At 36.4% G+C, this 15,615-nt stretch overlaps 1 protein-coding gene across 1 annotated transcript in view; it reads left to right on the top strand.

The window, feature by feature from the left end:
- Positions 1-15,615, top strand: part of PARD3B (par-3 family cell polarity regulator beta) — a 1,279,582-nt gene that overhangs the window by 1,035,718 nt on the left and 228,249 nt on the right. The window lies entirely within an intron of this gene.

Genomic DNA, 15,615 nt, shown 5'->3' with positions numbered 1-15,615 from the left:
TATTAATTTCCCTGTCCATCCATGTATGGGAAAATTTCATGAGCAAACTTTTTATTGTTTATCCTTTATATTTTCTCAAAATATTTGAGTACTACTATATACAGCATTACAATTTTCTTAATTTATGTATCCTTTCAATTTTTCAAAATATTAATCAGGTAAAAACTTCATTAATCCAATTTAATTAACCTGATTCTTTAACCCATATCCCTTATCTTTTGAACACCCCAATGATGGAGAAAACAGAGTCACACACCGAGTAGAAAATGTGGCTTAAGTGGATAAGGTTAGTTCCTAACTACTATTTATGAACTAGTCCATTATGACATTTTCAGAACCTGGGGAGATAGTAAAAAGTTAAGGAACTTCCCTGGTATCTGGCTGAGTTCTTTTGATCCTTGCATTTCATATGGTCCTCTGACATCCCCAGGAGTGATTTCTGAGCACAGAGCCAGGGTTAAATCCTGAATACAGCTGCATGTGGCCCCAAACTAAAAACAAGCAAAACCAAACTAAACTCAAGAAATCTATTGCATTGTCTCTTTAGCTCTGGCATTACAGGTGGAATGTTGAAGTTGAGAATGGTCTTCAATTGATGCCTTGCTATCCTGGCTTTTAAATAATTATTTTCTGCTAGAGGCTAGACTAGAGTGACAGTGAGTAGGGAGCTTGCCTTGCACACAGCCAAACCAGAGTTCAACTGCTGGCATCATCCTGAATGGTCCTGAACAACACCAGGTGTATGTAATTCCTGAGTATAGAGCCAGGAGTAACCCCTGCGCATTGCTGGGTATGGAAAAGAAAACAAGACAAACCAATTCTGTATTAGGCATTTCATCATTTAGAACCAATAATATTTGAAAGGATTTGTAAATAAAGCATTCAGAAGTATTTGTCATTTTGCTCTCACTCTAGCTGAATATTTTGTTACCATCTTCAGAGTCTACTAAGCGTACTGCACAACCTAGGTTGTAAAGCATTTATTAAAAGAATTCTCTCCTGTAGAGTTAGTTATAAGTGGACTGGGAAGGAATTCAAGAGGTGTAGGCATGTGAGAACAGTATATGGATCAGTCCTCTACTACCTGCCCTCACCTACTCAGACAGTGAATAATGATGATCAATGCTAATAATTATGGTGTTGTTGTTAGAATACACCAATTATGCTCTTATTTTCCAATCACTTTAGTTGTATTAGGCCACTTGACCTTTTTTCTTGGAGACAGACAGACACTATTGAAATAATAACATTTTACAGGCACAGAGAAGTTGTATAAGTTTTTCTTGGTCATCACATCAACAGTAGCAGAGCTTAATTTCACCTCTAGTGCATTTGATTCCTCACACCATCTCTTCTTCATTTACCTCATAATAGCATCAGCTTAAGCATCCAGCTACTGCCAGTCTGTTGGAGGTGGGATCTGGATTCTTTAACTGATGGGGAAGGAACATTGGGGAGAGGCTTTGCTTCAGGGGAACTATACAGGTGAAAATACTGCCTCTCAAGAAGGTCTTAAGGCAGAAAGAGAAATGTAAATTTCCCTCATTAAAACCATAATTAATTTATTGAAAGCGAATTGTTATTATTTCAGGGATGAATGCATATTGGAATATGCTGATTATTTTAATGAGCCCAGCGCCCCTTCTGGGATACTTCCACTGTATTATTTGCAAGCAGGTCACTGTAGATTTTTTTTAAGAGCAAGAATAAAAAGGTTGCTTCTCATTTTTAAATTTTGCTTTATTAAAAATGTGAAAGAAAATGTGTGCTGTATAATGAATGTATTGGGGAAAATAATAAGAAAATATATTTTAAAAATTGTCTAACATCATCTATTCAAAATCCAGTTTTTCTTCATGGCTGCATGAGAAGTGTGAACTGTCTAGACCAGTTTATATAAGGGGTAGATCCAGAATAATGTCTCTAATATCATTATTAAGTTTAGCATTTGGAGCCATTTTAATTCCTTTTGCTAAGTTTCACCAGCATATATTTCATCTCTTCGTGGTGTGCAGTTATGAAAAACAAGGCTTACTTCTCTTTATATGCATAAGGATGCAAAGTTGGTTTCTGTGCTTATATTTCTCTGTTGCAGAAAAGAACAACCTTAAAATACCATCGTAGGTGCTAAAAGAAGAGGCCATGTTTAAAACATATCTAGGTCTCATGATTATCTCATGATTATTTCTAGTGAGCACCTTGAAATGATACCACACATCTAATGGTTTTTAAAACAATGCACGTCTATTCTCAGCTGATACTAGATCCCTAGGTCCCAAAATCAGTTTCATGGGGGAGGATAATAAGGATTAGAGGGGACACACTCCTAGGGAAAGCTCTGGAGGAGAATCCATTTCTCTGCCTTTTTCCTTATCTACATTATTTCTAGCTCTTGGCTCTTAACTCCTTCTTTTTTTTTTAAAATTAAACTCCATCTTTAAAGTCATTGTCTTGTCTCTCTATTTCCATAAGTCCCTGACCTTTACTTTGAGAGTAAAGTATCACCACACTCCTGATTTGACATGTGCCTCCCCACTGAGCAAGATCTCTGCTTCAGTGATCTAGTCACCATGTGAAAATAAGGCAGATAAGGTTCCTATTTATGGGAAGATTGCATTCTTGTACACAGAAACAGGCAACACGATCACATCAAGAAGTGATACAACTCTGAGGAAAATTGAATCATTTATAAGATAGCCTTCTCCAAAGGGTGTCTAGGATGCTGAGACTCTAATCACTGATGAGTTAGCCACCGCCGGAATACCTGTGGGCAGAGGGATCCAGACAGGAGAATAGCAAGTGTTAATCATGTCCCAGGTTAATGATGCGCATCATTATCTTTTGCTAATTCAGGAAGAAAGTGGCCTCAGCCCAAGGCACAGAAAATTTGTGTCTGATTTATCCTAATGGATTGTGATCAGGTACTTGAATTTTGTGAGTGTGAAGAATCTGGTTGTATTATAAACAGGGAAGCAGTTAAACATTTTAAGAGATCATCTGAGCTGCTGAAAGAATGGCTTCTTCCTTTTAGGAAGTATCTAGTCCTATCCAAGGATCTCCCTTTTTAAATGACTGCTTAGGGACCAGAGAGGTAGTAAGTTGAGTAAGGCCCTTTCCAGGCAAGCAGCTGACCATGGCTTGCTCTTTTGCACTTCCATATGTTCTTCTGAGCCTTAAGGGTGATCTCAGCTTAGCAGGATATGACCCCAAACCAAAAACAACAAAGACAAAAAAAAGTCCATGATTATTTTCACAAATCTGGCAGACGATGTCGGATTGGAAAAGTATATAAGTAAAACCCTATGTTTTGAAGTGGATTGTAAATCAAGTGCCATATATATATGTATATATATACACATATATATGTATATATACACACATATATGTCATATGTGTATATATATTAAAGCCACTGACAAAGTAAATGAATAAAATGCCCCCCCATAAAATGTTTCTTTACTACTCCTAGATGGGCCTTGAGTAAGATCTGCATTTAATAGTTAGTGAAGAAATTGAAATTTCTTTCACCATCTGTGGAAACTATAGTTTTCTGCAAATCACAAATAAAAAAAAAAAGCTCTTCTTCCCAACATCGAAGCTGTACTATGGCAATGTATAGTTTCAGCTCATAACTAAGTTGGCCCTCATTGCAAATGCTAAGAGATGGCTAGATTAATTGTAGAAGGTAACTGGGCTACAAAAAGGGAAATAGATGATCAATTGAGTAGCAAAATCCTAATCAGAATTGGGAATCAATGTTCAGAACAATATGTCCAAGGACATGTCTTTGGGTCTTGTGGAGGAAAACCAAAGATAGTTGAGATACTAGAATCTGATGTATGAATGCCCAGTGCTTATCCCCTGAATCTGAGAGTCCCATGTGCCCTTTTGAGGACCAGATGTGTGTGGCAGATGTTCCTTTGCCAACAGAAATGGAGGACCATTCTGATATTTGTCTTGTTACTTTTTTACATGAGAACACATTGGAAATCACTGGAGACAACAGGTGCCATCTGGATGAGCCTGGGGGACTTCTCTGGAGGCTGCAGAAACCTGGGAAGTTTAGGTAGCTGTGGGTTTTGCCTCTTTACTGATTGTCTCTCCATTAAGGAGGATCAGGTAGCAAAGCTGTCTCTGATGCTGGGCTATCTCCAGCCTGAACACTCTTTTTTCTTTCTTTTTTTTGGGTCACACCCAGTGGCGTTCAGGGGTTACTCCTGGCTCCCCTGGCAGGCACAGGGGACCATATGGGAAGCTGGGATTTGAACCACCTTTCCTATTGGATCAGCGGTGCGCAAGGCAAATGCCCTACTGCTACGCTATCTCTACGGCCCCAGCCTGAACCCTTTTAAGGCAACCCTGACAGTTCTCTTTGCGAAGGACAAATGAACCTTGTTTTGGGAACAGCTTTTTGTTCTTCTGTTGACACTTCAGTGTCTACTCTTATTGTAGTGTAGCCTAGCACGTTCTTAGGACTTAGTGACCAATCAGTATGTTTAAACCAAGGAAACCAACTTAACAGACTCCTGACTCTTGCCAATTGTACGGACTTCACATCTTTTCTTTTTCTTTTTTTTTAATATAAAATTTTTATTTAAGCACCATGATTACAAGCATGACTGTAGTTGGGTTTCAGTCATAAACAGAACACCCCCCTTCACCAGTGCAACATTCCCACAACCAATGTCCCCCTCCCTCCTTCCCAACCCCTGCCTGTATTTGAGACAGGCATTTTACTTTTCTCACTCATTAAGATAGTCATGATAGTTGTTAGTGTAGTTATTTTCCTAACTGCACTCACTACTCTTTGTGATGAGCTTCATATTGTGAGCCGGTCCTTCTGGCCCTCATCTTTATTGTCTCTAGGAATTATTACAACAATGTCCTTATTTTATCTTAAAACCCAGAATTGAGTTAGACTATTTTGTGTCTATCTCTCTCCCTCTGACTTATTTCACTAGCATAATAGAGTCCATGTACATCCATGTATAGGAAAATTTCATGACTTCATCTGTCTTGATGGCTGCATAACATTCCATTGTGTATATGTACCTCAGTTTCTTTAGCCATTCATCTGTTGAAGGGCATCTTGGTTGTTTCCAGAGTCTGGCTATTGTAAATAATGCTTCAATGAATATAGGTGTGAGGAAGGGATTTTTGAATTGTATTTTTGTGTTCCTAGGGTATATTCCTAGGAGTGGTATAGCTGGATCATATGGAAGTTCAATTTCCAGTTTTTTGAGGAATCCCCATATTGTTTTCCATAAAGGCTGGACTAGATGGCATTCTCACCAGCAGTGAATAAGTGTTCACATCTTTTCAGAATCCTAATACCTCTTATCTGTGAGCTGAATGAAGAAGCAAGACAGGAATTGGATGTATTCCTGTTCAGAGCCAGGTGTGCTTCTACATGCCCCAGTACAGCTTGTGGAGATTGGTAATAAGTCTGGAGCTCTAGCCTCACTCAGACTTTTATTTTATCTTTTCTTTTTTTTTAGTGGGGAAGGAGCATTTTAAGCCACGCACAGGAGTGCTCAGAGATTACTGGTTCTGCACTCATAAATTACTCCTGGAAGGCTCCAGGGACCATATGGAATGCCAGAGATCAAACCTTGGTAGACTGCATGCAACACAGATACCCTACCCTCTGTACTATTACCATTACTTACAGCTTATTATTGATAGGGTTTCATGCATGCAGGGTTCTCATACCAGAGTGTCCCATCTCAATCTCATGGTCAACTCAATTATAGGGACTAGTTCTCAACCTCTCTTGCCTTTGGCCATTTGCAATTCAGAAAACAGATAAAGTAGATCTGCCTCTACTGGATAATTGTCCGTGTTCTCCAGGCCTCAGTAGATTTTAGTGTGAGTAAGCTGGAGAGAATGAGATGAAAAATGTATCTAGAAGAGACTGGGGAAGGTAGGAAATTTCAGGTAATAGAATAGAAGGAAGAGAAAATGTTAAAGGGAAAGGAAAGAACACATAAAGCCAGCTTCCTTTTAGTCTCCATCTTTTTCCTGTTTCCTTTCCAAGGAATTTCCCATAGACTCATAATACTCTCAGGTGTCACCATTCGGGATATATCTGAATCTTTTTCCAGATGATATTACAGTCATCATGTCAAAGGCCTGTCATTTATTTTATTCCTGGAAGTTCCTAAGAGTTAAAAAGTGCACAATTTCTCATCACTGTACTAGAGAAAACTTACTCTCATCTCTGCTTCCCACAGTGCTACAAAGAGTGGACAAAATTATTTTTTAAATTTTTTGGCTGCATACAATACCAGTAACAATAAGACTAGTTATAGAAAAAAATAATAAGAACAAAGTACACCAACAAGTAATAGAATTTACTCTACCCTCAGTGACTGTGCAAGGGAATATTTTTAAAGATCTTTCTTGAGCATTAGTTTGGCCTGCAACCATAGTGGCATCTTAAAACATCTTCAATGCCTGCTGTCTCCTTTTTTACAGATACTCATCAAGGCATGCCATGAGAAAAAGCACATATTTTCAGAGAAGACAGCAAGCACTGGCCACCCTCTTTTGGGGGCCAATTTCCCAATGAAAGCCAAGGATGTTTACTAAGCATTTCTGAGAAATTTGTCCACATTAGGAGAAGACAAATTACAGGAATTCAGTACATTAGTAATGGAGAAGATTTAATGGGTCTGGGAAAGGTATAAATTTAGGGAAAATGGAAATTGTAGTGCTCAGAGAGCTTTACTGAATGACAATTCTCCTGAAATGGAAGAATTTAATAACAGTAGAAAAGTACAGATACTTGCAATTTGATGTTGTAAAAAAATGCAACCAACAGGAATGGAAAATGATGGAATACAATTTCAAATTATGAATTGTTTTTGTGTGTTCATTCAGATAAACTGAAGCAATCTCATATGAGAAATTGGGTTGGATCTGGGTCATGTCAGGTGGGTATGAAAATCTTGGTCATCTCCTAAAGTTGTAAAGAACTAGTCAACCTATCTGGGATTTCTAGTTCAAGTCATTAATATCGTCCCAAACTCATGGATTCTGCAAACTTTGCTTTTGCCAGGTTAGTGAGCATTTACATGCCCTTTGCTCTATCACATCTGGCAAATCCTGAAAACTGAACATGAACATAGACAGCATCCAAGTAACAAAATCTATGAGGAACTCTATGCATAGTTTGTGTAGTAAAAAAGGAAAATATGACAGATCAAGATCTATTTAAAGACAGCACCATTCAAGAATTTTCATGTTAGTATTATTAAATATAATATTTGTCAGACAGCATATTTATTAACAAGAAGAGAATTGATCAGTGACCCCTCACTCTAGTCACTTCAGCACATCAGGTCTGTTTTAGGTTAATAAGAGAAGTGGACAGGAAAGAGGGATTATTTAGAAAATACTGACATGGGGCAGGTATGATAAAACTGAAAAAATAAAGTAAAGCAGTTAAAAATCATTTTGTTAGGGAGCTAAAACTGACTACAAAGATTATGGATAGCTATCAGAGCAATAATACAGTGGATGCAACATTTGTTCTTCATGTGGTCAACTGGGTTGGATCACTGGAATGCTAGAATTTCTTCAAATCCCCACCAGGAATGATTATTGAGCATAAAGCCATAAATAGACTCTAAGCATGGCTGGGTGTGACCCCAAAACAAACAAACAAAAGAAACAACAAAGATGACGTATAACTGTATTGTTTGATGATGATGATGATGAAGATAATAATGATGATGATGACAACAATGATGATGAAGAATAGCCATGATTGTTGGGCTATGTGTACTTAATTACTTTGATCAAGTGGCATTTGTAAGGGAAAGCTAAATAACTGTTACATTGTTATCAGTTTGTTGTAGTGACCTAACTTCAGCTTCTATTATAAAAGCAGAATTGATAGCACGACAGATTATCTTCACTTTCAAAAAAGAAGGCTGTACAGCAGGCAGTTTATAATCTCTTTTAATGATGCTACTTTTTCTTACTGTAGCATCATTGAAGCTGTCCCCTGAATAAACTTCTTCTGACCTCAACTTCTGTCACCACTGCAGGTAGCAAATCTCCCCTCCCAATACCTATTCATCTTCATCTCTGATGTTGGGGCTCCAATGTTGGCAACAAAGAGAATTCCAGTGACATTCCTCCTAGCACTCACTGGTCAAGTCTGTCCCAACTCCACTGTGCCGAAACAATCAATCATGAATTGTGTGCAGAAGCAGCATTATTGTATACAGCTTTTGAACTGAGTATTGAGCCTGAAATACTAATCGATAATGTAACTGAAATCATAAAAGGCAAATGATTTTTTTAAAAAAAAGTGTGAAATGTGTATCATAGATAATTGCTAACATCATGATAGGACAAAGGTCTGAACAATTTTTGAGGGAGCACAAGATAGAAAAATCGGTAAAAGATGGGGATTTTGAAAATGGCCATTAAGCATGAAAAGATGCTAAATACCACAGAAGATATAGGCCAGTTGAAACTTTCTAAAGGGAGTCTGGGTTGGCTCAGGAGTCAGGGCATAAGCTTTATATCTCCTAGACCTGAGTATTGAATTTTTTATCCTGATTGGCCAGATATTTTTAGGAGTGGCACCTACACCTCCATATTCCCACCCCAAGAATGTCATTACACAGCTCTGTTTATCAACCATCCAACACTTGATCATGTACTTTGTGAGAGCCTAAACATGTAGAGTGACTCATACATTTGGTTGTTATGAGCCACAGAAGAAAATTGGTCTTATCTAAGAGAAGGACATATGAGCAGTTCTTGGAGCCCGTATCTTACTTCTGTGGTTATTCTAAAGTCACAGTGGCAGAAAAGGGCTCTGGGTTTTACACAAGACCTGTCACTCCAGCACTGTATGCCAGTCAAAAACTAGAAACACTCATGCCCAAGCATATATAAATCATGAAATGAACAAAAAGAGCCTCATCATCAACTACTAAGAAGAATTTTAAAACACGGGAAATATTTACGCTTACTAATATGAAATTTGTTTATGGATATTAATAGGTAAAAAAATTAAAGTAGAGAAAATATGCAGAAGCTTCTACCTCTTGTGATAAACATCTTCTACCCCTTGTGATAAACATTATAAAAGCAGAATTGATATCACGACAGATTATCTTCACTTTCAAAGGCTGTAGAGCAGGCAGTTTATAATTTCTTTTAATGATGCTACTTTTTCTTACTATAGCATCATTCATTGTTTTAGTTAGAAAAAGAAAACCAGTAGAATTCTATTGCTAAGATAAAGAATAGTAAGGAAAATGATCATGACTTTGTTATGTTGGAAATGGTAACGTTTTACATTTTTAACAATAAGGTTAAATCTAAAGAGAAAATACCAGTCTTAAACATGGAAAACAAACTGAATGACTAACTAGACTAAAGCAAATTTGTTATAGAACCACTCAAGAAACAATGAATGCTTCAAGAACTGTTAGAACACAGCATTTTAACTAGAAATATAGCCATGATTTACAAAGTTATTGATAGTTGAGTTTTAGACATATTCTATTCTAGCACCAATCTCACCACCAAGGCAACATATCCTCACCAGTCTTCCCAAGTTCCTTTTACCTCCTCAGTTTTTCTCTGTAACATGTGTCTTTTAAACCCTGCTTAGTTTGTTAAAAGTGGTTGTAGTTTGGATCTCCTGTTTTCAAGTGGTTATTATTGATATTTTTTACTGCACACACTGTCCCATATTTTGTCAATGGGAACTGCTTTACGTTGGCTTCTTTGGCCCCTTGGCAAGATGTACTTGTCTTTGATAATTTCCTTGCTTTTGGATAAACAGACGGTTTAAGTTCCTGATGAGTACCACCTGTCCCTAATTTGGAGGAACAATTGGACCAAAACTTTCTTTTATAGAGAGAAGATAAAATATAGATGGCTTGAGAAGTGCTCACTGCCATTGCCTCAAAGCTTTGACTATAGAGAGGGCCAACAAATATGTGTGTTGTTGTGTATGCTTGTTTGTGTCATAGAAATCAAATGCAGGTCTCACATATATAAACATTGACTATTTTAGCATACCTAAGGAAATATTATTTTTTTTCAATCACATGTTTGTAAAATGCCCAATGAAAATTTAACATATAGTTTTGTTCTTTACTTTTACTTAAATGAAAATCTTAATTAAATTTTACAGATCAAATCATGTAATTGTATTATCCTACAGATGTCATTTATCTAGATAAAAATGATTACTGAGTTTATTATATTATATCTAGTTTTAAAATAATGCCAATTTATAATTCCTAAGGTTCTTTATACAAAAAATAACACATTAAAATATTTCAGACAGACCTTACTTTTGCAGGGACCAAAATTCAACTGGGTACAGTACCCTCCATACAGAAGTTGTTTCTGACTTGAATTTTCTTTTTTTAAATTCTTTTATTTATTTAAGAACCATGTTTACATACATGATTGTAGTTGGGTTTCAGTCATAAAAAGAACACCCTCCTTCACCAGTGCAACCTTCCCACCACCAATTTTCCCCAACTCCCTTCTTCCCCACCCGCTTCCTATATTCGACACGGGCATTCTGTTTCTCTGATCCATTAATATTGACATGATAGTTAGTGTAGTCATCTCTCTAACTATCATGCCATGACTTCATCTCTCCTGATGGCTGCATAATATTCCATTGTGTATATGTACCACAGTTTCTTTAGCCATTCAACTGTTAAAGGGCATTCTGGTTGTTTCCAGAGTCTGGCTATTATAAATAGGGCTATTCATCCAATACCCACCAGATAAGAGGCTAATATCGAAAATATACAAGGTATTGACAGAATTTAACAAGAAAAAATAATCTAATTCCATTAAAAATGGAGAGAGGAAATGAATAGACAATTCCTCAAAGAAGAAATACAAATGGCCAAAAGGAACAGGAAAAAAATGCTCCACATTACTAATTATAAGGAAGATGCAAATCAAAACAACAATGAGGTACCATCTCACACCACAGAAACTGGCACACATCAAAAAAACAACACAATAAGTGCTGTCAGGGATATGGAGAGAAAGGAACTCACATTCACTGCTGGTAGGATTGCTGTCTCATCCAGCCTTTATGGAAAACTATATGGAGATTCCTCAAAAGACTGGAAATTGAGCTCCCATATGATCCAGCTATACTTCTCCTAGGAAAATACCCTAGGAACACAAAAATGCAACACAAAAAGCCCTTCCTCACACTTATATTCATTGAATTGAATTTTTTGTTGTTGTTTTTGGGTCACACCCGGCAGCACTCAGGGGTTACTTCTGGCTCTATGCTCAGAAATCACACCCGGCAGGCTTGGGGGACCATATGGGATGCCAGGATTCGAACCACCATCCTTCTGCATGCAAGGCAAACGCCTTGCCTCCATGCTATCTCTTCAGCCCCCTGAATTGAATTTTTTAATGATAGTAACAAATATATTAGCCTCTAGTCATATGTAGCTTTAAGTTAAAATGAATTCAAATCCTACTAGCTGCATTTCCGATCATTTAATATGGTAGCTGCTATGCTAAAGACCATCCAGAGAACATCGTCATTATCACATGCTCACGAGCTTCCATAAACAGGAAGTATGTGGGTTGTTCAATAAGATTATTCACACTCACAAAGAAGGAAACATTAGGGCATCTGGTACTACTTACAAGACAGTCTACGTGGTTTCTGTCATAATTCAATTTCATGGAAGAATTTAAAAGGAAAAACAGCATACAATTATTTATTAAGAAAAAGGAAAACTTAAGAGACATAACCAAATATAATGTGTGGCTAGTTCTCTTAGTCAAAGACACTATTTTAAGGCACACAATATGAAGAGCTCAGAATACTAACTAACCTCTCTGAAAGCTGATTTCTAACCTATATATAAAGCTAAGCCATTTGTACCAGGTGAGAATTAGAAAATTAAGTTTTATAAGCATCAGAAAAGGTATCTCAACTTTTAGTCTCAGTTTTTCTGAGTTAGGTGGAATTCTGGCAAGGTTGGAGTCTTACATATATTGTCATCACTCTAACTTGTAATATTTGAAGAGTAGTATTACTTATTGAGCTTTGTGAAGTTTAATGTCATTATTTCTTGCTCATAGATGCAACTCCTGTTTACCATCTCAACTCCTAACTCTTCAGCCAACCTTCTCTCACCTCAACAATTGTAAAAGCCCCCAATGGGGTCCCCATGTCTTAATTTCTCACCCGGCCCCTTTAAATTAGGACAATTTAAACAAATCTCAAAGTGAAGTCATATCACTTTATTGTTGGAAACATCACATTGGCTTTCTTCTTCACTGACAGCAAAAGCAAGTCTTTATCATAGACTGCAAGACACCCCCACTTTCTTCCATTGCACTCGCCCCACTCTCTTATACTGTTTTCCTGGTTGTTGAGGGACTTGCTTACTTCAGCCATTGTCCTTGCACTTGGATAACTGCAATGTTCTCCCCAAATTTCTGTCTAAGTTCATCCTCCACTTCCTGAATATTCTCTGTTGTGCCTTTTCTTACCACATGTTTACTTCCCTCACCATGCTCATATAGCCTTTCACTGTTTTATTTTCCTTTATGGTACTTATAGATTCTAAAATATATTTTTTTACTTTACTCTATTACCTTGTTGGCTATTTATGCCTCTCCTGCCCAAAGCATAAATTCTACAGGGATAAGAATTTGTATGTGCTATGGAATTCTCAGGACCAAGAATAAAATCTAAACCATGTAGGCACTCAATAAATATTTGTTGAATGATAAATGTACATACTTGTAATAGACTTAAAACAAGTTGTCTAGTCTTTCGAGGATATTTTATGAATCAATAAGAATGATTTATAGTTTTCAAAATCAATAGCCACATATAAACTGGTATGTTTGAAATATTTAAATTGCTTCAAAAGGGGTGTGTTTCCTTAAGCAATTAAAATATTTTTCCCTCAATCACACTCATTCAGTTAATTTGTTATGGGAGTAATTACTTCTAGGTAATGCATTTAAAAGGGAAAAAATTACATATAAGTAAATTTATAATTAATGACTCCAAATATATTAAATTTTATGATGTTTTTAAAAGTTATAAATAGTATAATTGGCATTTTTGCTTTTATTTTCTTTTTCTGATTAATGTTGTGTAATTGAGTATAATTTACATGCATGTATATCTTAAGTAAACAAAGCATTATCTGTTCTACTTTGGTGAATGTTTACCAAAATACATCCCATAAAGCAATGATCTTATTTCTATCATCATAGGATTGTTTTGCCTGATCAACAACTTCCTATAATTGAAATCATCCAGTAAATTCTTTTTTTGTATGTGGATTCTACCTTCTTTCACAATGTAAATTAATTTTAAATTCATTCTTTTTTTTTTTTTTTTTTTGGTTTTTGGTTTTTGGGCCACACCCGGCAGTGCTCAGGGGTTACTCCTGGCTGTCTGCTCAGAAATAGCTCCTGGCAGTCACGGGGGACCATATGGACACTGGGATTTGAACCAACCACCTTTGGTCCTGGATCGGCTGCTTGCAAGGCAAACGCCGCTGTGCTATCTCTTCGGGCCCTTACATTCATTCTTATAGTTGAGTATCTGAGTTTATTTTTCTATTGTACCAATGTATATTCTATGTATGTGAATATATTTATTTCACTATCCATCTCCTATTGATTGAAATTTTACCTATTTTCATCTCTGCAGTGATGACTAAAGCTATACAGAACATTCTTCAAGGTATTAGTGAACAAATAATCATTTCTCTGATATAAGTATTTGAGACATTAAATGTTGTGTCCTATTTTTATAAGTCCCAGCCATCTTTCCAAAGGGATTTTATACTTCCTCCAATACTGTTTGAAAGTTTTCAACTTAATACGTGGTGGTCTTTTTTAATTAATATCTTTATTTAAACACCTTTATTACAAATATGATTGTAGTTGGGTTTCAGTCATGTAAAGAACACCCACCCCCTTCACCAATGCAACATTCCCATCACCAATGTTCCAAATCTTCCTCCTCCCCACCCCAACCTCACCTGTACTCTAGACAGGCTTTCTACTTCCCTCATTCATTCACTTTGTTATAATAGATCTCAATGTAGTTATTTCTCTACCTGCACTCATCACTCTGTGGTCTTTCTTTTTTGGGGGGGAGGAGGTGCACACCTAGTGAAATTAGGGGTCATTCCTGGTTCTTCACTCAGGAATTACTCCTGGTTATATTTGGGGGACCATATAGGATGTGAAGTAAAACCAGGGTTTGCTGCATGCAAAGCAAGCATCTTTATTTGATGTATACTTTTTCTAGATTTGGTCTTTAATTTTTATAAAGAAATCTTGGGGTGGGATGAAGAGGAGGAAGATTTGGGACATTGGTGATGGAAATGTTTCAGTGGTGAAGGGGGGTGTTCTTTACATGACTAAAACCCAATTACAATTATATTTGTAATCAAGGTATTTAAATAAAGATATCAAAAATAAAGAAATCTTGTAGATTAAATTTGCACTTTTTTAATGACATAGTTACTCACCTTTTTATTTGCTTCTTGGGAATTTCTAGATCTTCTTTGGTAATGATTAAATTTAAATACATTTTTGCACAATTTTAATGGGATTGTTTTTATTATTGAATTGGAAGTATTTTTGATGTCTTTATCTATATTTTCATTATATATGTGTTGCAAATATTTCCTCTTATTTTCCTAAGTTGTTTTTGTTTTGTTTGGTCTTGTTTTGGTTTTTGGTTTTTGGGTCACATCCAGCAGTGATCAGGGATTATTCCTGGCTCTATGCTCAGAAATCACTCCTGGCAGGCTCGGGGGACCATATGGGATGCTGGGATTCGAACCATTGTTCTTCTGCATGCAAGGCAAATGCCTTACCTCCATGCTATCTCTTTGGCCCCTAGTTTTTGTTTTTAATTGAAAATATTAGTTCTATTGAAGTTTATAATTTATTCTTTCCATCCTCTCTAAAATATAATGTTTGCCTCCTCCAATATTAGATGTTTGAATAAAGATATTTTTCAATTTTTTTAGTAGACTTATTATTGCAACTTTGATACTTCTGTATTTTATCTGTACTTGTTTTTGTGTAACATATAATGTGGGTGACAAGGTCCCTATTTCCCTGATAGATAATCCATTCTCTAAGCTCTACCTATGGAAGACATTTTTCTTTCTCTATTGAAATGGGTGGTGAATCATATTCATTTGACTATGTCTTGATTCCAGTTTGTTTCCTTTTATCTATTTCAACTTTGACTGAAATTGGTAGCAAATGCCAATTTTATTTTAATTTTTAAAAATTTGCTTTGCAACTCTTGGCCCTTTAACCCCTTTTGAAGAAAAATAAAAATCATGGGCCAGAGATATAGCAAAGAGATTAGGGAATTTATGTCTTACATGCAGCCAACCTGGGTTTGATCCATGGAATCTCATACCCTGAGGCCACCAAGAATGACCCCTGAGCACCACTTGGTATGGTCTCAAAACAAAATAAAACAGAAAAAAAATTAAATCACATTGTGAATTTGGGTAAATAATCCTACCAAGAGTTTGATTGGGAAGACATTGGGTTCATAGAACAATTTAGATAATTTGTACTAAT

The sequence above is a fragment of the Suncus etruscus genome, chromosome 5 (assembly GCF_024139225.1).
Source record: "Suncus etruscus isolate mSunEtr1 chromosome 5, mSunEtr1.pri.cur, whole genome shotgun sequence".
Classification (NCBI taxonomy): domain Eukaryota; kingdom Metazoa; phylum Chordata; class Mammalia; order Eulipotyphla; family Soricidae; genus Suncus; species Suncus etruscus.
This window is presented reverse-complemented; position numbering and strand designations above follow the sequence as displayed.